This window comes from Colossoma macropomum, unplaced genomic scaffold (assembly GCF_904425465.1).
Source record: "Colossoma macropomum unplaced genomic scaffold, Colossoma_macropomum, whole genome shotgun sequence".
Taxonomy (NCBI): domain Eukaryota; kingdom Metazoa; phylum Chordata; class Actinopteri; order Characiformes; family Serrasalmidae; genus Colossoma; species Colossoma macropomum.
In genome coordinates, this window is record NW_023494797.1 from 13,432,787 (window position 1) to 13,454,140 (window position 21,354).

Sequence of the window (21,354 nt, forward strand, 5' to 3'; positions counted from 1 at the left end):
AGCAGAATAAACATGCAATAGACTGAGGATGACAGTCATTTAATTGACAATGAAAGACTGGCAGAATACAAATGCCCTGGGCAAACCAGCAGTAGATGTGATCTCATAAGGAGAATACACATCTGGAGACAACTTGTTAAACTTTCAGTGCTGTATTGTGGGGAAATCCGCTGATGGCAAAGCTATGCCTCCTCTAAAACCAACCCCCAAATGCCTGTTAATGTCTACAATTGACAATTAACACAAGCAAAACAAGCAAGCTAGTTAGCATACTGAACTGGTTTTCCTGTTTTCCCCTTTCAATAGGTGTATGTCGTCCACACACATGACACACATCTACATGCTTAATTTGAATTTTTTGAGGGGACTTTTCAGCCATGCTAACTGACATTACATCCATGGGCTAACGACAGACTTGCTGTCTGTTAGACAGTGTTGCAGAGCGCACCATCGCCCCCTACTTTGAGCTCTGTCTTCAGTGAGTATTGGATTTGTTTAGAAATTCCATTCTCAGTTTGTTCCCAACCCTAAGTCTGTGTTTCTACCCACATTTAGCTCAACATTTCTCATGGTTATCATGTTGTGTTCTCATTATGAGATCATATCCGGCCCTCATTTGAGTAGCTGATGTTGTTATACAACAGTGGTTAAGCAATGTGTAGTAATAGCAGTAACCTTGAGTTCAAAAACATATCAGCTTTTGAATATTTTTGTTCACTACAGGGTAAAAGTGGACGATATGGTAAAAATGCAATACTGCGATACTTTTTTAACTTTTGTTGTTTTTCACAATACATGATATGTCATGATATTCATTTTTTCAGACATCTGATCAGTTGGAACAGAGGAAAAAGAACCAGATCCAGCAGTGGTACATTTTTTAAAATACTATCAAAAATACTGTGTTGCACTAAATCCAGTTAAAAGTAACTAATTTTGCTCTCTTTACAATGAAACATGCAGTTGGTTAGTGTTCTACAAGTACTGATGATATGTGCAATATATTCAGAAAAGCATATTGTATTGTATTGTGACATTATTTATCAAAGTAACTATTCATTGTATAGAACTAGATGTCGCTGCTGTCGGAGGAAAACCTTGTATCTCCATTTTTTCCTCCATTTTTTCCTCCAGTTTCTGACATAATTTGAAAATGCTTGCTTACATTGTGTCTTCATGAATTTCATGAGAAATGGACCAAAAGAAACGGCCCAAAATGACTTGGAAAAATTTCTGGTTCCACTGACTTACATTAAAAATAAAGTAGGTTTTTTTTCTTCTCCTTTAAAGTTATAATTTTGGAGATACAAGGTTTTCTTCCAACAACAGCGATATACTAATATATGGTAATATTGCTAGCCCTATTACAGGGTGCAATAGTGGTCATTTTCAAAAATGTCAGGAAAAAATGCAGAAATCATTTTTAAAAATGCACAAAAAGTCAACATTAAATATAAATATAATATCAAAACTTTATTACAACTTCCACTCTTTTTGAGGGACTTAATCAGCAGGGGTATTTTTCCACTCCTCCAAAGTTCATTCTTACAAATTGATTGTATTTTCCGCTTCTCACGATCCCAGTAATCCCACACACATTCAATGATGTCTGGACTCTGGGGTGACCAGAGAACACCAGCAGCTTCTTCCTTCTCTCAGTAAGGGCTTCTTGATAACTACTTCTCACAGTGGAAGGATGGATAGAAACACCTGTGGATATTTTCAGATCTGAAGCAGCTTGATTTTCTCCTCTCTCTCAAAGACAAAGGCTTTAAGTGCTGTTTATCTGATGGGGATGGTGTTGGTGGTCTACTAGGTCCTGCATGGTTGTTAGGAGTCCCATTTTTGTAGCTTTTAATCATTTTCCCTGTTTTTCCCTTTCTTTATGCATGCAATATTATCTAATCTCCACAGAAATGTTTCATGAAAAGTTAATAACTTTAACTTAATGTCAGATTTGACTTGAAATAAATAAATAAATAAATAAAGGGGGCTATGACTTTTGCACAGTATGAAAACAGTTCAGCTAACATTGTCATGATGTAATTTTGGTGGTACAGTTGATCCAGACAATGCTGTCACATGAAAATCAGGGATATTGAATGGATAGTATTGTAATCCATTGAGTGAAGGATGTGTGAGGGGTGAGGAGGGCTTCCAAGCCATAGCCAGGTCAATTTTTTTAACATTGTCCAAATAACTTCCAGTAGCCTGGAAATTATGTATGGACATTCTTGGTTTGATTATACTACCTACTACGTTTCATGAAAATAGATACTTTTAATGCTATCAGGCCTATTTGTTTTAAAGTATACGCAATTCAAACAAACTTTACCTAAACTTTACAGCTTTAATGTGATTTATTATTGAATTCTAGTGCCTGACCCCACCTAACAGCAGTATGTTCTTTGGTCCATGTTGTAAACCACTCAGCAGATGAGAGAAAATTGCACTAATCTAAGTCAGAGAGTGCCGCTTCACTCTGGGCTTACCATCAAAAACCTGAAAACCTCTGAGCAAATGATGTCAAGGAGAACTGAGAAGTACCTTTAAAACTAGTAGTTTTAGGGGAGATGAAATTCAGTCACTTAATACGTTCAAAGGGAAAAGCATACAAAGAAATGCACCATGAGTCAGAGAGTACGTCCTCACCTGCTGTCCAAATGGATCTAACTATCTAGCCATCTTAAACAGACGAAGGCAGAAAGGAAGAAGGAGAGAGGGAGTCATGTGAGGTGAGTCTGAGGCACTATTTTTACTTTTAAAGTGTTGGAGAGAAATGATTTGTAGTGACATAACAGGGTTACTCTGTTGTTCTGTAAACACTTCAGGTATGGTTGCTCTCAGGCAAGAGGAGCATCAGCACAGGGACAGGCAAAGGAAACACACACTGAAGAAAACAGCTCCGGAGAAGCCATTTGTTATCAATGACTCGCCTCGCATGGGTTTTGAATATGGGTAGACACGCTCTCGACAAACTGCAGCTACTAACCAGTGCATGATGCTTTTTTCTGTTGAAAAGAGTGAGCAACATAATAGGATGAACAGCAGCTTTTGTAAAGGAAAGGAGTCTTACGGACTGAAGAGCTCCTCTGTGAGGAAACACTATAATGCATGTCTTGTGTAGCTCAACATTTCTATGCTATCTTCTGTTCTATAGTAACTAGACAGGGTCTAGTTTTCTAAAGGTGCTAAGAGCAGTACTGTGATGCCAGGTTTTAAATGAACACCTATGATGTACACTGGAGAATCTGTATGTATATATATATATATATATAGAGAGAGAGAGACAGAGAGTGAGAAAGAGAGAGAGAGAGAGAGAGAGATACCTTAATCATGTCAATGCCTCAGGCCTTAATTATGTTTATCTAATTAAAATAAATGATTGAACATTCCATTTGTCATTACCAAAACAATTATAACACTACAGAAACTTTATCAATTGGTTTAGTAGTGACGATTTTAGCTAATAGCTCATGTTGAGCAGAACTCAAAATGCCAGTACACGAGTAAAAAGCACAGCTTTGAACAGTTGTACACACATAAAGCTGTAATATTTTATTAAAAAACAAAAAGGTTTGTTTAATTGCAGAAAATGTGTTTCAGTTACAATTCTTAATATTCTTAATGTTGATTTTCAAACTTTGGGACTCTTTTGTTTGGGATTTACTTAAGCAATGAGCTTTAAAATAAGGCTCCGCCTACAGGTTAAAACTGTGTTTTTATAGTGAAATAAAACCGTGCGAGAGCAAGTTTTTGAATAAATCCATGATAAATCTAAATCTTTCAACATCACTTTAGGAGAAATCAAAAAGATTTAATCAGATAAACAGCACTCGATGCTTTCATCTTTGAGAGAGAGGAGAAAATCAAGCTGCTTCAGATCTGAAAACATCCACAAGTGTTTCTGTCCATCCTTCCACTGTGGGAAGACAACTCAGCGCTATGGGTCTGAAAGGATGTGTAGCTGTCAAGAAGCCTCACTGAGAAAAGGTAAAAGAAGGACATTTACACAAGAACATCACACTGGACATCTGAGATGTGGAGGAAGTTTTTATGGACTGATGAGTCTAAATGAGCAGTTGGGATTGCTAGAAACATTAAGAAAAGAAAATGCAAACATCTTCTAAGACCGGAGGTGTGGAAAAATATCCCTGCAGATTTCTTAAAAAAAAACTGAAAACAAGCCTCCTGAAAAGAGTGGAAGCTGTAATAAAACCCAGCCCAAAACCAACAGTAAAAACAATAATTATTTTCTGAGTTTGGCCCATTATTTGGGAGTGTGTATATGTAAATATATACATACACACACACACACACACACACACACACTATATATATATATATATATATATATATATATCATATATATATATATATATATATATATATACAACCCCATTCCAAAAATGTTGGGACTGTGAAAAATGTAAATAAAATGCAATGATGTGCAAATCATTTAAACCCTATATTTAATTGAAAACGCTTTAAAGACAACACAACACATCAAATGTTCAAAATGTTCCAAAAAAGTTGGGATGGGGCCAACAAAAACCTGGTAAAGTTGTGTAATGCTTAAAAAAACACCTGGTGGTTAATTGGCAAGAGTCAGTAACATAATTAGGTATAAAAATAGCATCCCAGAGAGGCTGAGTCTTTCAGAAGTTAAGATGAGGAGGGGTTCACCACTCTGTAAAAGACTGTGCGAGCAAATAGTGCAACAATTCAAGAACTGTTTCTCAATGTAAAATAGCAAAGAACTTTTGCTTTTTATCATCTGCTGTGCATAGTAACATTAAAAGATTCAGAGAATCTGGAGAAATCTCTGTATGTAAGGGACAAGGCCAAAAAGGCCCTCAGGCAGCACTGCATTAAAACCAGACATGATTCTGCAGAGGAAATCACTGCATGGGCTCAGAAAAACTTCTGAAAAACACTGTCTGTGAAAACAGTTTGTCCACAAATGCAAATTAAAACTCTAAAATACAAAGAAGAAACCATATATAAACAGGATCCAGAAATGCTGCCACCTTCTCTGGGCTTAAGCTCATTTAAAATAGGCTGAGAGGAAATGGAAAAGTGTCCTGTGGTCCGGCGAATCAATGTTTGAATTTCTTTTTGCAAATCATGGACACTGTGTCCTCTGGGCTAAAGACCGCTCAGCTTGTTATCAGTGCAGGAGAGCAGTTGGTCTCCTCAGTTCCCAAACGCTTAGAGTGTTGTTAAAAGAAGAGGTGATGAAACACAGTGGTAAACATGCCCCCGTCCCAACTTTTTTGGAATGTGTTGTTGGCATCAAATTCAAAATGGGCATATATTTTTCAAAAAGCAATCAAATTTCTCAGTTTCAACATTTGATTTGAGGTCTTTGTACTATTTTCAATTAAATATAGGGTTTTAATGATTTGCACGTCATTTAACTTTGTTTTTATTTACATTTTGCACAGCGTCCCAGCTTTTTTGGAAATGGGGTTGTATATATCGATAGATAGCTAGATAGATACAGATACAGATATAGATATATATATTACACATGATATAGCGGTTTTTACTAATGGTTCTGATGTCCAGATTTAAACCCTGTAGAGAATATTTGGTCTTACACTAAACAAAAACTATCCTGGCAATGTGTTTCAACTGTTTGAAGCCATCAATGCTGAGTGAAACAATACTGACTCTTCTTTCTGTAAAAGACTGTCTGCAAGTTTACCAACCAGACTTCAACATTTAAACAAACAAAGAGGAAAAGCTTCCCCATACTAACTTACTTTATATTTGTTTATTGATGTATTGTTAAGATTATTAAAAGCTTAATGTTTTGCCATTTTAGGCTTGTCCCAGTTATTTGTATGGGAGTGTAAAACACAGTTATCTGAGCATATTAAGCCTTAAATAATTAGTAAAAGGTGAGAATAATCTTGTTTTTGGAGAGACTTTTTTAACTCAGTTCAATAAACAAACATTAGCAAAAAAAACCTTCCTCACTTTACTATGCAATAATGTCTGCAATACTTCTGTGCCCAGAGAGAAGCCTCATGGTGGTGATTCAGGCTTTCACTTGCAGAATACTGAGTGAGTGAGGCCATGCCAGTAGGTGGCAATCCTACATCATCGTGCCCACTTTAGCAAAAACCACATGCACACAGACACACACACACACACACACACACAACACGCCACACACAAACAACTGACATTATTAAAAGTTATCTTACATTTATATAATTTCAGAGCTCGTGGTGGTGCTGGCTTACAGCGAGACTCAGCACACGCACATTTCACTCCTGTGGCGGTGGCAGCGCCGCGCATGCGCAGAGGCTGTCAGCTCTCTGAGACTGAAGCCGCTCAAACCCGGGAGCTTCAGCAACTGCAGCAGATGTGAAGGCAGGCTGGAGGAAAGCAGGGCTCCTTCCGTCTGGGATGTTTTTCCTTTTCCTTTTCGTACGCGGCTGCAGCGCGGTCAGCCATTCTTCATTTACTTTTGTGATTTAAAGAACAAACAAGCCCTGTTTAGGCTCCGCGTGCTGGAGCGGAGAGGCTGAATGGAAAGAGAGAGAGGAGAGAGAGAGAGGAGAGAGAGAGAGAGAGAGAGAGAGCTGCAGTTTGAATAAAACCACTGACTGACTGGAAATGAGTGAGTGACACTCCAGAGTTGGACGTCGTGCTCTTCGTACGGACTGAAGCAGCGAGGAAACGCGCGCAATGATCCGGAATATTTCAGCCTAATTAACGAATCTGAGCGAATCCTAAACCAGTTAAAGGCTGAGGAGGAGAGAGAGAGACTGCAGTTCAGACACGAGGTGAAGTGCGTCTCTGTCTGTGTGTGTGTGTGTGTGTGTGTGTGTGAGAGAGAGAGAGAGAGAGAGAGAGAGAGAGCTGGAAGCACTGCTGTGTAAAGTCAGCACACACACACGTTTGGGTTTGATCTGTGGATTGCTCTCTCAGACACAGGCTCTCTCGTCGTCTCTGATACACTGGGACCCTTTCTAATAACTGCTGGATTTTTTTTTCTACCCCCATCGGAATACAGCACCAGAGAGGCTGTTTGAACCCCAGTGCTCTCTCCTCCTTTTCCATCTCTCTCTCTCTCTCTCTCTCTCTCTCTCTCTCTCTCTCTCTCCCTTCATCTCTCTGGATGTGGATAGCACGCTGCGTTTCCTTTTCAGCAAGACGCTGACAGATTTATTCTCCGTTTATTCTTGGGATGGAAAAAGAAAGCGCCCGTCTGCTCTCACATCTCGGTAAATCGTGCATGGATTTTACATTAACTTGAGGCTGCAGTGGACCCTCCATATTATACACTGCCGTCGGTCGCTCGGCACATTTCAGAAAAAAAGAAAATGTGTAAGTAGCTGCCATCAGAATTTTAGATTAGCCTAGCCGTTAGCACTGATGTATTTTCTTAGTTTATTACGAGTTTCATTCAAAAGCATTCGCGGTGTCATTGAAAAGCATGCTTTTTAGCTCTTTGTTCTATCTATCTATCTATCTATCTATCTATCTATCTATCTATCTGTCTATCTGTGTGTCTGTCTGTTTGCCTGCCTACCTGTCTAACTATCTGCCTGTCTGTCTGTCTATCTGTCTATTTATGTATGCATCTGTTTGCCTATCTATCTATCTATCTGTCTATCTATCTGTCTATCTATCTGCTTATTTGTCTATTTATGTATGTACTTGTGTGCTTATCTATCTATCTATCTATCTATCTATCTATCTATCTGTCAGTCGGTGGCTGCAGGGCTGAGTGTTGGTAGGCATTGCTAGTGCGACAGTGTGCTGGTAGAATTTGGATCCCACCCCACCTCCCCCCTCTGTTGCTCCACTTAGCGTTACTTTTTGCTAGAATATGGCGTTGGGTCATTCATATTCCGTTCACATGTGGAGGCTTTTGCAAAGACGCAAGAGGGAAAGAGGCACCGTGTCTGTGGTCGCTTCGCCATCTACTCCTCACTGCTATCTAATAAAGCAGGTGATGTGAAAGGCATCCTGAGAGCAGCTTGTGTGGAGTTCGTTACTCACCGTGGGTCTCATCCCTGAACATGTTATCCCATCTACTACAGCTTTTTTTTTCTTTTGATGGTAATTCTGGGAAGCACAGCAGAGGGGGGCAGCTCACACAGGGCCGTGCTGCGCGTCTTTAATATTTAACTCTCTGAGGCCCCCAAAGCCCGGCCACAGTGGCCAGGCGGTGGTGTGAGTTATAAATGCTATTTGCATTCCTCACACATTGGCTGAGACTCTAGGTTGTACATTGGCATTGGAACATTACGTAATTTCAGCAGATGATTCATGGTGGTGGGTTGATGCTTCCCTAATACTGTTTGGGCATGAACACTTTGACAGGGGCTGTCTTTTCCTGAAAAGGTGCTGGAAAGCAGTGCGGCTTCTGCATGTTAGGCTAGCGTAGTAGCTGAGGCAGTTTTCCAGGGACATTTTAAGCCCAGCCGTGGACTAAATTTCACTGTTTTACGGAGATTCTGCGTCGAAAGTCCACGTGAGTCAAGAACACGGCTATGACGTCTCGATGCGTTGCCTGCTTGTAGGGATATCAAACGAAGAGAGTCAACTGAGATAATTGTCTTAATTGGTTCTGTTCTATCTATTCCAGCTCCTGAAGTGTTGCAGTAAATATAGATGTCATCGCCCTGAGTCTTGTAAGAAGGATCTGTTATTATCATGATCTGGAAGTGACAGTGCGTTCGCATACACTTAAACAAGTTAATACAGATGTTTGCAGCTTGTTTCAAATGACATGCCTTTAAAAGAGGGAAGTTTTATTTATCGCAGCTGGAAAACGTCAAATAGGGCTCATGTTTTTATTCATGTTATTACTGTATAGTTGTCATGTTGGCTCTTGAGATGAAGCCGAACGAGTCCACTTTATGGATGGATTTCATGGCTTCATGATGAAACAAGAATAAGCAAACAAACATATTAAATGTTACTACATACAGATGCAGAAATATATGAAAGATTAGATGCATTTTCTAGATCTCTGACAGAAATATTATCTCATATTATACACATACTGAAAACACTGCCAAACTCTTAATGGTTTTCATAGAAATTGCTTGACAGCTGCTCTATTTAGTTCAATGCATTCTGCACCATAATCATCTTATCCAGCTTAAATGAATGGAGCAAATATCCCAATTCCGATAAGGGAAAGTAAATCTGCTAAAAATTAAAAGCATAATCACATTTAGACAATACTGTTACCGACTCAGATCAGTTTTGTGCTTGGAACATTGCCACGGGGCTCGATGATTTAAATTACAGCCAGTATGATGTACTGTATAACAGATTGAAGTGTGGGGGTCTTCATTTACACTTTGGTTTCTGCCTGAGGGTCCTGTTTGTTGTGGTTTCTCACAAGACAAGACTGCACAATTAAAGGAATAGCAGTGAATCACTGGGTACACTGGTCACTGAATATAGGTAAATGTAACATGACCCGATGAACACATTATATTTTGTATTATACCATCATCGCTATTTTCTTAGCTACTTCATGAATGATGTCTAATGGATTACAGAATCACCAAACTTATGATTGAGTTCTGGTCATGCAGAATGTGTTGTGCCGATCGTCATTAGTCACAGTTTGATTAATACAGTCGCATCAGTCAAAACATTATCATCTTTCTTAGATCTGGAATTACACTGTGCACTTATTCTCTATTGACACTCTCTTTCAGAGACAACAGTTTTAGTCAATGTAGGGCTGTCAGTGTTCATTATATTAGTAACCGGGTAATATTTAGATTTTCTTTTTTTTTGGCCTGAATTGAACAAACTATGCATACGGGAAGCCTGTAAAAAAGACCAAATTAGAAAAATATTGCATTATATGGCACAAAAATGCATGTAAAGTGGTGCATCTATTAGATATGTGCATTCTGACTAATTTTGATATTCGAGCATCCGTAAGATTTCATGATTAGATATTCAAAGGGACAAATGATTTCAAATTAATGTGTGAAAATTGCTAAAATTTTTCAGAACATCATGTCCACTCCACAATCCATACAGTCCATTTAATGAATGTCACAAAAACCAAAACACTTACCTAAATAAATCCATTTTAACTGCAGCAGTTTGGCTCATTCACAGTGAAGTTATGTATTTTCAAAAGAGTCACATTACAGGGCAGCCGATCACAGAAAATGTCATTTAAATACACCAGTCTTAAAGTCACAAAACAAAAACAGCCTGTTTCATTCTGAGGGATAAAGAGGTTGGAAGATGGTCGTGTAAAAATGTGGGGGATAATATGAAAAAAAAAAAATATATGATATGGCCCCTATAATGTAAAGGGCATGACTAGCTAGAGGTATGAAAACACTGGTGTTGCACCAAAATTTAGCATCACTTTGACATTGTCAAAACATACAATTATTCAAAAATAGCTACAGAAAATTGTTAGATTTTCATATCAGATGAGTAACATAACAGTACCGTGTACTGTCTGTGTTCTGTTTTGTGTTTATTGCAAGTCTTTTGTATTTATTTACTGTACTGTATTGTCTTGCACTTGTGTTCCTGTATTGGTCCTGGAGGAATGTTGTTTCGTTTCACTGTGTACTTATAGCTGAAATGACAATAAAGCCTGAATTGACTTGACTTGACTTGAACAGATACTGCCTAAAGAGCTAATGAGCTCAAACTACAGCTAACCGGTTCAGCGCTGGGTGCTGACGAGTAGGGCTGAACATTTAATTATATAAAATATAATCGCGACTTTAATAAATGCAGTCCTCAAGTTGCAGGAGCTGCAATTTTAATTCTATCTGACATTATTCACAACTGTTTTAGCAAGTTTTAAATGGAGAAATTTAACCTAATAACTCAGCTGGGAGTCTGGCGCTCTACATCCAGTGTTCACACATCAAGTCCAAAAAAATTCTTAGCGACAAAAAGGCCTGAAGTTTACTTGAATGAAAATATTCAAAATAGTGATCAGAAAAATTACAATTAGCTATATTCCCCAAATCGTTCAGCCTTACTAATGAGGACTTGTCTCTTCAGTGGACAATAACCTACTTAAGGATTTGCTTATATTTTAACTGCTTATGGACCTAACACGGCCTTAACAGCACATCCTTGATAACAAGTCCACATTAAGGCATATTTGGCGCTTTGGAGTACCAAAATATAGTATCACTTACTTGCAAATACAATTTTACAGTCCTGTTAAAAATAAAATCATCATTTCGCTCAACTGTTGGTAAATATATGGTACATATTCTCAGTCTTCCCATGGTGGAACTCAATGGATTCACATGGGTACTCAAGTAACTCAAGTACTCAGTTAACCATTCAAAGTGCCAAATTTGAAATACTGAAAACACTGTTTGGGTGTTTGTTGTGTTTCGGCTTGGGAGGGTGAAGAAAATATACATACCAACAGTTTCAGTGAAACATGGCGGTTTTGCTCATACTTTGCTACTCAGAAACACCAGAGCCTGAACGTGAGTGTATTGCTAAGGACACATGATTAAGGATGTGTCTGAGAAGGCAGAGAGTTTATCACTTATTAGGCTAACTACTTTAACAGATGTTAATTATATATATTTCTCTGACAAATAACGTGGCCCATTGTGCAGTGAGGTAAAAATACCTTGTGTAGAAGACGACGAGTCCTCTTTAGCATCCAGTGACGCTCATCTGAAGAGGTAGCCTCCGTTACTCGTCCAATCCAAAAACCTACCGATTTCCCTCTGTTTTTGAATCATAAAATGTATTCCTCTGTGTGCTGCAATATTTTTGTGCTACACCAGTGTTTTCACCCAAAAAGGTTGTTTTTGTTGTTGTTGTTGTTCCTCTTCTGCAGTTAACCAGACATCTGTTCTTTCTTATGGACACCTGACAATTCTTATGGACACTTGAATATCGTCGCTGTCCAAAGAAAACCATGTATCTCCATTTTTTTTTTATTTTTAGTTTTCTACATCAATTCAACACACCAGCTGTCCTTTACATTGCGTACGAATTTCATGATGCATGGACCAATAGAAATGCTTTAAAATCACTTGGTTCAAAATCTCTTTACATTGACTTACATTGAAAGGTAAGAGTGTTTTTGCCTTCTCCTGTAAAGTTACTGTTTTGGAGATACTTGTTTTTCATTGGACAGCAACGATATCAAAAATAGTCAGAATCCACGTACATGTTTAAAATGCCTTATCGCCATGTAATATGCAAACAAATCAATGCTGCCAGTTCATCGAGAAGGTACAGTTTAATCAGCGAGCAATTGTTACTTTGAAATTGTAATAAGATAGGGGTATTATTTTAGCTTCATTTACAGAAGCTCTAAAGCATTGCAGAGAAACATCCTTGCTCTTTTCTGCGGGGTGGTGACCTGAATTTAGCCTGCACTTCTGGGCTGCAGATTACAAACCCCTACAGTACGTTTTTGATTGATGGTGTATCCTCACAAGCCGCTCAGAGAAACAAGGTTTAGTGTGCAGGCCGGGAACTGGAGGTCCACAGCGAGGATGAGCGCTAATGTGTTGAATGTGTCAGCTAAAGGGGAAAAAAAAAAAGAATGCCAGATACCATTCTGTTCCCCCACAGCAAGCAAGGGTGTGTCTCCGAATGAGAGCATTTAGCCAATATTGCACCCATTAACCTCGGTAATCCCTGCCATTTAAATGAAAGTGGAGCAGTGAGGCGCTTCGGCTCAACCTGACGCCATACTGAACACGCCTCTAATGTGGGTCAGGTAGGAGTTCATCTCATGCCGTGTAGAGACATTAAAAAGTTTAATAAGAGGGACCTGAGTTATTGCTGTAATGGCTTATTTGGGAATGTAAAAGAGGTCAGTGGCGTAGATTGTGTTTTGAGCAAATTCATTAACGCAATTTCCTCTTAAAATCTGAGTGCAGATGCACTCGAGCACTGTGTTCCTCAGCTCAGCTCAGTAAAGGTAAGGTTATAGACTGAGCCAGCAGTGACTCAAGCGTCTGCCAGTTGCCTAGCCGCGCTCCCTGTTCATTTCATTTAAAAAAAGTCATGGTCTTTTATTAATCTTGTAGTTTCCATATCCTTCCATCCCTTCAGAATATAAAACAACAACAGCACGCCGGCAGAATTCTAAGCAGGAAAAGATGCCCGTGTCCCTCCTTAGGTGAAAAAATGCTTGGCTTGTGGACCGTTGCTGTAGAATCACAGCAGTGCCCAGCACTTTGTTGTACATGGTCATGCTTATGTCAGCCATTCTGAAGGATAATAAAACACTTGATGCTGGACTTTTGTGGTTATTGATCGGTTTGTGTTTGAGACAATGTGAAATCACTACAACAGTCTTTTTGTACTGCATTGATGCACGGCTGTATCCTTGCGTGTTGAGGGGTTTTTTTTTCCATTGGCATCTAGGGGTGGTTGATTTTCTTAATACACAGTATGTATCACAGACAGTGTTGGGGGTATCCAGGGTTCAATTTGTGGCAGAGGTCTTGGAGGGTCCCCTGGTGGGGTGACTATGAAGTGATTTATTGCAGAATACCAATTTCACAATATATTTTTGTGCAGTTTCTTCATCATATTACCTGGCAGGAGTCTTTTACTTTATGTCAGTGTAAATGTAAATTATCCTTAAAGTCTTTCTGATTGATTCAACCTTTTTCAGCAGGCAGGGGGTCCCTTTACTCTTATAGAATGTCTGGGACCACCCCTGACATTCCATAAAGATTTGTGGGGGGTAACGCAGTTCAAAGTCGCACGTACAGTGATGTGGATACTTTTTCTTTTTATAAATTTAGTAACATGCTGCAGTTTAAATAACTGTAATCACATTACAGTTACTAACTAAATAGGAATGTTGTCACTGGTGTTACTCATATTTTTAATTACATTATGGTGCATTTTGAGCGCAAATTTCCTCTATGTAGATTATCCATGCCTGTCCTTCATGTAATTTGCGTGCCCATGTGTTACCTGCGACAGCTGATTTTGTAACTTCAATTGTAAATGTTAGCAGCACAGCACGCTTGTGGGAAGCTTCATAACCTCAGCTCACACTCAGTGAAAGCATCTAACCATATATCTAACCTAGTATGAAACGAATATATAAAGATCCCAATGCTAAAGAAGAGAACCTCGCCTATACAGACAAATAAATAATACAAAACCCAACCAGTGCAGCAGCGTCACTTCAGTAATACAAGAAAATAATCACACTACACAATCACATCATTCCACCGTCTAAAAAAAACGCTAAGACATTTCATTAATTTTTATGTTTTTTTCTTTCCAGTCATCATTTTAACAGTAGGGGGACAGTAGGTCATTGGCTGTGTTTTATTGGCTTCCTATGAAACATCTGTATGAATTAGAGCATGGTTCATGTAAATTATATGCACATGAGGTACTGGTAGACTGTCACTTCATTTCACACACTTAAGCTGATTCATCGTTTGTGCTCACGTCATACAAAAGTTGCATGAATTAGACCCAAAGTAGTTTGTACATCATTAAAGATGGTCAAATCTCTGCTCTTTTTAAATGCAACTTTGATGAATAAGGGCCAGTGTGGCGTAATATATCACCATAACAATAAATAGTGTGATGTTGGACACCTAAATGAGCAGCTTATGTAGAGTAAAAGCAAAAAAGGTACCATTTCAAAGATGTGAATTTGCTACAGTAACAATATGTATTAAAGCACCACTCAGCACTTGGCTATGACTCACTCACATGTCATATGAACATAGATTATGAAAAGGACCACATAGCTTGTATAGCTTGTAATTCAGTGCTGAATTACCTGTTAACAGCATTCCGAAGAACTTTACTGTAAGAGTTCATTCAACAGTGACGACTGCACTGTGAACCTTCTTACATGGGAGCGTTGAATGAAATAAAGCCTTCTGAAAATATCACTCGTGAACCATCTGCACATAAAAGGGTCTGTTTTTAGCCAAAATATGTCATACTAATGGCTGATATTTGCCGGGATGTTTTATCAAGGGAGCGCAGTAGGATGACACATGAGACAGTGCGTTACTGGTTTTGGCTCGTCTCTGATGCTCAGCCATCCTTAACTCTGATGTTCTGCCCGCCACGATTCAATCACAATAGCGTAGACCCTCTACTGCGCATCTGCTTTATTTAAGCGCGCTTTATATCTCTGTGATTCGCATGTTTAATAAGGCCTCTCGTGGCAGGTTCGTGTAGATGTTAATTCTTAAATTACCAGAAGCTGTTGCTAGATTGTGTGGCCCCTGCGACTGTGTTTACATTTTTTTCTTTTCCTCTTAATATAATGACTCGCAATGTAACCAGTGCTCTCACCAGTAATTAACTAATAAAGGCAAAGGACATATCTAGCTTCTCCAGCACGCAGATAGCAATCGGAATGATGTGGCATCTCTCCACAACTTGATGTCCTAATGCTGGTTCTCTTAGGCTTGTGTTCCAGTGCATCTCTCCCTAGATTAAGCAGTGGATCGATGAGCGCTTGTTTTTTGATGTAATTGCATGGAGCAGATCACCTCGTGTAAAGCGTATTAACAAATGTTGACCTGCACAGATCAAGCGGTGACTTTGAACGCTGGCAGAATGGGACGGAGCCCAAGCGCTAGCAGATGAGCGAGAGCCTGAACAGGCTGCAGGAGTTTAAGTCCCGCAGCAGATGTCTGATGCCATGCGTGGACGCTCTGGAAAACCCTGTCTGAGGGGCATATGGCGCACTGGAGGAGGTCCAGAGCGTTTCGCAGACAAGCACAAGCACACAGGCACACATAGGTGAAAGTTCATCTGTCTAAAGAGCTGCTGAATTTAGACATGCCCCATTCGAGTGGCTTGTTAAGCGAACGTCTCATTTCAACAACAAATGGATGTTGGCCGCGTTGCCCTCCGCAGGCCTTCTAAATGTATCTGTGCTTTTGGAAGACATTGCTCTTGCCGTTTAATCAAAGCCACAGCCTGTATCATCTGGATATTCTGAAATGATAGACTGTCTGTTGATTGTTAATTTAGGAAGCTTCAATCACCACCATATCCCGCTAATGACCCAAACAGTGTAAATTGTAATATTCGTCAAGATTAGTCAGCGGAGACAGAGAGCGAGCGGTTCCTGTCTAAGCTGAGGACGGTGGATATCGTTTTTGCCGTGATTGCGCCGTGTATTTGTCATCACAGGCAGTACAAATCTGGGTTGCTCATTATTTTGGAACCCCTATCCAATCACCCCCCACCACCCTCCACCACCTCATCCCCCCCACGGACGCCTATCCCTCCTCTCTCAGCATATTTCTCAGATTGGAGAGGAAACTGGAGGGCAGGTGGCTTTTTCAAGCTTCTCGGATAAGTTGGCCTGGATTCTCGAACAGAAGTGTGTCAAAGCGAACCATGTTTTTAGAGGCTCTTATACCAGAGGGTGCCTAGAATACATGCTGCTGCAGACAATGATCAGGGTTGAATTTGTTCCACAATAAAGACGGAAGCCAGCTGGCATCGTTTCCAGCATCTGAAAAATGCAGGATGTAAACAAAGATGGAAACATCTCTGGTCTGACTTTTCCAGTGGAGATGGCTATCCATGGGTCCAAGGGCAATTCTAGGATTTTACCATTAGATTTTAATAAGAAAGTTTTTCCAAAATTGAATTCAGAAATTACTTTCCCCCGATTGTCAAGGCCATTAAAAGTTGACCCTCTGGGGTCTGAGGGGATGTTCTCAATTTTTGCATATCTTCTTAAATTCGCCTTTAAAGCCACTTGCATTTAACTTGAACCCCATATTTTATATCAAAATGCTCCGATATCTTTGTCACTACTTTCCAAAACTGCTGTGGCCAATTCAGTGGCTGTAAAAGTTTTGCACACCATTTCACGTGTCGCTGATGTTGACTGAATGAAGAAATTAAGGGTTTCCGACATGCTGGGTAAACCTTTAGTGCTTTCGTAATCGTTCATGGGAAATCTGAGTCACATACGATTTCACGAGAAGATGGAATCGAAAAGGCGACTCTACGGAGTCAGGAAATTTTTGAAACGGGTTGTATTATCAACATATATACAAACATCCGATTTGACACATGGGCATGTTTGTGGACTTCAGGGGGTTAATTAGCAAAGGAATGCTGGAGATTCTACTGTTGAACTGTTGACTGGCAGGAGTGGCTGATGTGATGTAACAGGCGCCTTTCATGATGTAACTTTTAAGGCACACGCCATCTAATATCAATGTCTGCAGTTTTGCTCTTGATATTTGAACTCTGTCACTCGTGTTAACATGAACACAGGTCGCCAGCGTAAACAACCTGAAATAACTCAAAGTGAGAGAGTAAAGTGACATGTACGTGCAGCTGGCGGTGATGACGGGTGTGCTTGATCAGTGAGTTTAATGATTAGTATAATCTTTTCCCTGCCATTGGAAAACCGTGCCGTTTAGAGGCGGTAAAAGTCACTGCACTTCAATCAAAGATTACAGAGAAACAAGAATTTATTTTTGTTTAATGATATGACACAATGGATTGTGCATAAATGACCAAGGACAACAAATTTTGTTTCAGGTTGGCTTTAAGCATGAGATACGGCACCTTGTGCTTGAAAAGGCCTGGTCTCGATGCCCCTCTTTTTGGTTAGATAGATGTCGCCTACCCAAGCTAACATATGAATGGCCACATAAGATTCAATTCCTCAATACATGCTATCACACTTTTCTACATAAGCAAAGACCACAATACCATGTTGCCCCTCACCAGTCATTCAGATTCAGCATTAGGAGGTTACGGACAGATTCAGACCAAAATCTTTAATACAGTTCAAACCACGAAATCACAGAATGGAGGGGAGAACTTGAAGGATAGTTTGCTGTTTGTTCACTGCAGCACTGCATTAACCAATGACTTTTAATTTATTTGGGAAGGAATGATATTTTCAGGAGTATGGCAGCATATTCCAGACTTCAAATTCAAATTTGAAAAGGCTAATTAAATTGTACGTTTACAATTGTACTTCCCATGTGAATGTGCATCATTGAAGACATAAATCAAATTCAAATACAGAATGTGTATTTGCGTTTTTATTTCTGTGTATAATGGATGGAAAAAGTTAATATGGAAAAGCAAAGTCTTTTTGACATTCCATTTTCATTGTCTTAATGGTCTGACATATTAAAAACAGAATAACAATCACCCATTTGCAGTTGCATTTTCTCATTATTGCGCTTCAGCTCTGACAAAGTTATGTATTTGAAGCCCTGTTTGCAATTGCGTTTTCACTGACAGTCTTCCGAGCCTCTGCCCGAAGCCAGTCACGATGTCACTAATGTTGGTGCTTGTGCAGCCACAAGCTCCCCTAGTCGGTCAAGAATCACTTCCACACGAAGCAACAGGGAATCACTTTAGACAGAATTATCCTCAGCCTGGTTGGTGAGTGTTACAACGTAATTAGCAGCAGTTGTTAACGCGCCAGTACTGACCAAAATTTCGGCTTTTTCATCGCTTCCTCTCAAAACACACCCCCACACTAAAAAGTCTCTCCAGACGTTCCACCCACAGTGTTTGATTGACAGGAGAGCTTGTTTACAGTAAAAATGCAATTGTGAACAGGATTGCAAATACATTTTATTTTATCAGAGCTGAAGCACGACAGCAAGGAAACACGATTGCAAATGGAGGATTGTTGTTCCATTTTTAATATATGTCAGAGTCAGACCATGAAGACAATGAAAATGAAATGTCAAAAAGACTTTGTTTTCCCATGATAACATTTTCGAGCCATTATACACAGAAAAGCAAATGCAAATACAGATTTTGCATTTTAATTTGAATTATGTCTTAAATAATGCACACTCACATGGAAAATGCAATTGCAAGTTCACAATTTATCATTTTCAAATTTGCAAAAAATTGAAAAAAGTGCAGAATATGCTGCCATAGAGGGGGGCTGGGATGAAAAACCAAAAACTAATTCTAGAGTCTAGAATCACCCCTGTGTGAGCCAGTAAAGTGATCTGATAGAATGGAGCACCTACCAGCCCATGCTTGTGTTTATTTTCTGAAAATGTTACTTCCTGTTGTGTTTTTCCATTGTTTACATGAATAACCTTTCGCTCTACAGTAAGTACTGTGATTGGAAACTCTATTTGTACCTTAACCTCTAACAGCCTGTTGTAGTTGGTACAGCTTCTAAATATATTACTTGTTCATATTTATTGCTTTTGAAATAGTAATTCTAATAGTGGGCTGTGTGGCCCAAAATGTATATCATAATTAAAATGTTAATGGTTTTAGTTTATATCATGCTATAGTGTATTTATGTTGGGGCTGTCAAACTAAGATAATGTACTTTTTGGGGATTTGGAGACGTCTGTGGTGGAAATGTGTAGTTGGAGAATTGTACACATAGAACAACATTTTGTAATGTGGGTTGTGCTTTGGACCCCTTCCCCGAGTGGATGAATGTGATAATTGCAAGAATATTCAAAGAGAACTTTGTCAAAGCTTGGTGAAGGATGTGTCTTCTGAGGATGTAAGGGAAGCATGGACACAGTATTACTTTCCATATTACTCTCCACTCTTTCAATAACAGACTGGACTGATGTTCAGGTGAGGGACTGCTGAAACATCCCTGACTCAGTCATTCCACTAATCACACCAGCCTTACCATGTTTTGCACCGTTTGTTCATTGTGTTATCTGCTATTATTTGTGGTATACCAGTAGAAAGATTACGAAAAAGCTGATAGCTTAAGACACACAGACAGGCCAGTCTAGCACCTGCAGTCTCTTACTTACAAATCCTGCTGTTGAAACACGTGCAGAACGTGGCATTGTCTTGCTGAAACAAGCAGGGATTTCACTGAAAAAGACGTCATCTAGATGGCAGCATATGTTGCTTTAAAATCTGTAGGTGCCCCTAAATATCAATGTTATGTTCACAGATGTGCAAGTTACCCACTAACACACCCCCAACCCATAGACACTGACTTTTGAACTTTACACTGGTAACAATCGGGATGGTCCTTTTCTTCTTTTGCCCTGGGTATACGACATTCATGATTTCCAAAAACAATTTGAAAGGTGGACTCGTCAGGCCACAGCACACGTTACCACTTTTCAACAGTCCTTTAGCTCAGAGAAGTCGGCGGCATATCTGGATGTTGTTGGTATAGAGCTTCCGCTTTGCAAAATAAAGTCTTAACTTTCATTTGTAGGTGCATGACAAACTGTGTTTACTCACAATTTGCGTTTTACCTACTGTCCCAACTTTTTGGAATTGGTTTTGTTCTTTGGTTAAAAACAATGTAAAGTCTTTAACCATAATCGCATTATTGATTCACAAGTGCATTTTACTTATCGCAATACTACTAGCCTATTTTGTCCACATCGTGCAGCCCTACTGGTGCGTATGATACCTCTGTTGGTGCCAGAATCAAAAATCCAGTGGTGCAGAATATGCAGAATATGAGTGAGCATGATGAAAAGATGCGATGCGCTGGAGCTCCTCAGAGAGCCACTCGCAGGCTCCAAACACACTGGATTTATGTGTGCCGGCCTGCTAGCAGCTGAGTGCTTCAATTGGCCTGGCTTCATGTGGAGTCAATACTAATGACTGAGGAGACTATATGGCCACAGTGAGATTATAGCTCTGAGGCCCCAACCGCTCCTATTGTCATGTCAGGCATGGAAAAGTAATGGTTACCCTGGCCTGCCTCCTTTCATCTCTTCTCTACATTGTCTGTGTTATACAGTCATTAAGGCTAATGACTATTCAGACGTATTTGTTTTGAACTGCGAAAGATACCGGCAATCCCCAACAACATGTAGGTGTGGAGGATATCAGAGCGGTGGGCGAGAAAACAGAGCTGAATGCGTTTCTGCTGTTCTGCCCACCAGAGCAGAGAAGCGAGACAGTATCAGGCGCCTTTAGCACATCGCTTAGGCACGAGCATAAATGCTCAGTGCCAGCAGCAGAACACCAGAGCACAGCAGAGCACTCTTATTCATGTTTTTTGCATGTGGGACACTAAGACTGCACAATGTATCGTATGTTTAATATTCATGCTTCATGGTCTTTGTGAGATTGATAATATGGAAGGCTGAGCCCTCTAACTAATCACTAAATATTTTATTACGACCAATGTCAGGGGCTCCAGATGAGTTACTGTGGGTGTTTGCATAAAGTAAAAGAAAAATATGGTCATATCTAAGGGGAATTACACTGTTTAAAGAAAAATCTGCATAATTCAGTCACTGAGATGTAAACAAAGTAATTCAGAGTGGTTTGGAGTGAAATACTGAGTTGATTTGTTTACAGTGGTGGTGATAGGAACCAGGGGTCACATTGTCCACAGTGCAAATCTAGCCATTTTATTTGCTGTCCAAAATGACTAGTAAA

The 21,354-nt window shown here is 39.6% G+C and overlaps 1 protein-coding gene across 2 annotated transcripts in view; it reads left to right on the forward strand.

The window, feature by feature from the left end:
- The first annotated feature begins 6,593 nt into the window (after positions 1-6,593).
- Positions 6,594-21,354, forward strand: part of lrrc4cb (leucine rich repeat containing 4C, genome duplicate b) — a 48,839-nt gene continuing 34,078 nt past the window's right edge. Inside the window, exon 1 of one of the 2 annotated variants that reach the window (XR_005008029.1) lies at positions 6,594-6,800. The gene's annotated coding sequence lies outside the window, so the exon portion shown is untranslated. Of the gene's footprint in view, positions 6,801-7,205; positions 7,242-21,354 lie in introns of those variants that run through there. The other variant, XM_036584334.1, reaches the window with a different exon arrangement.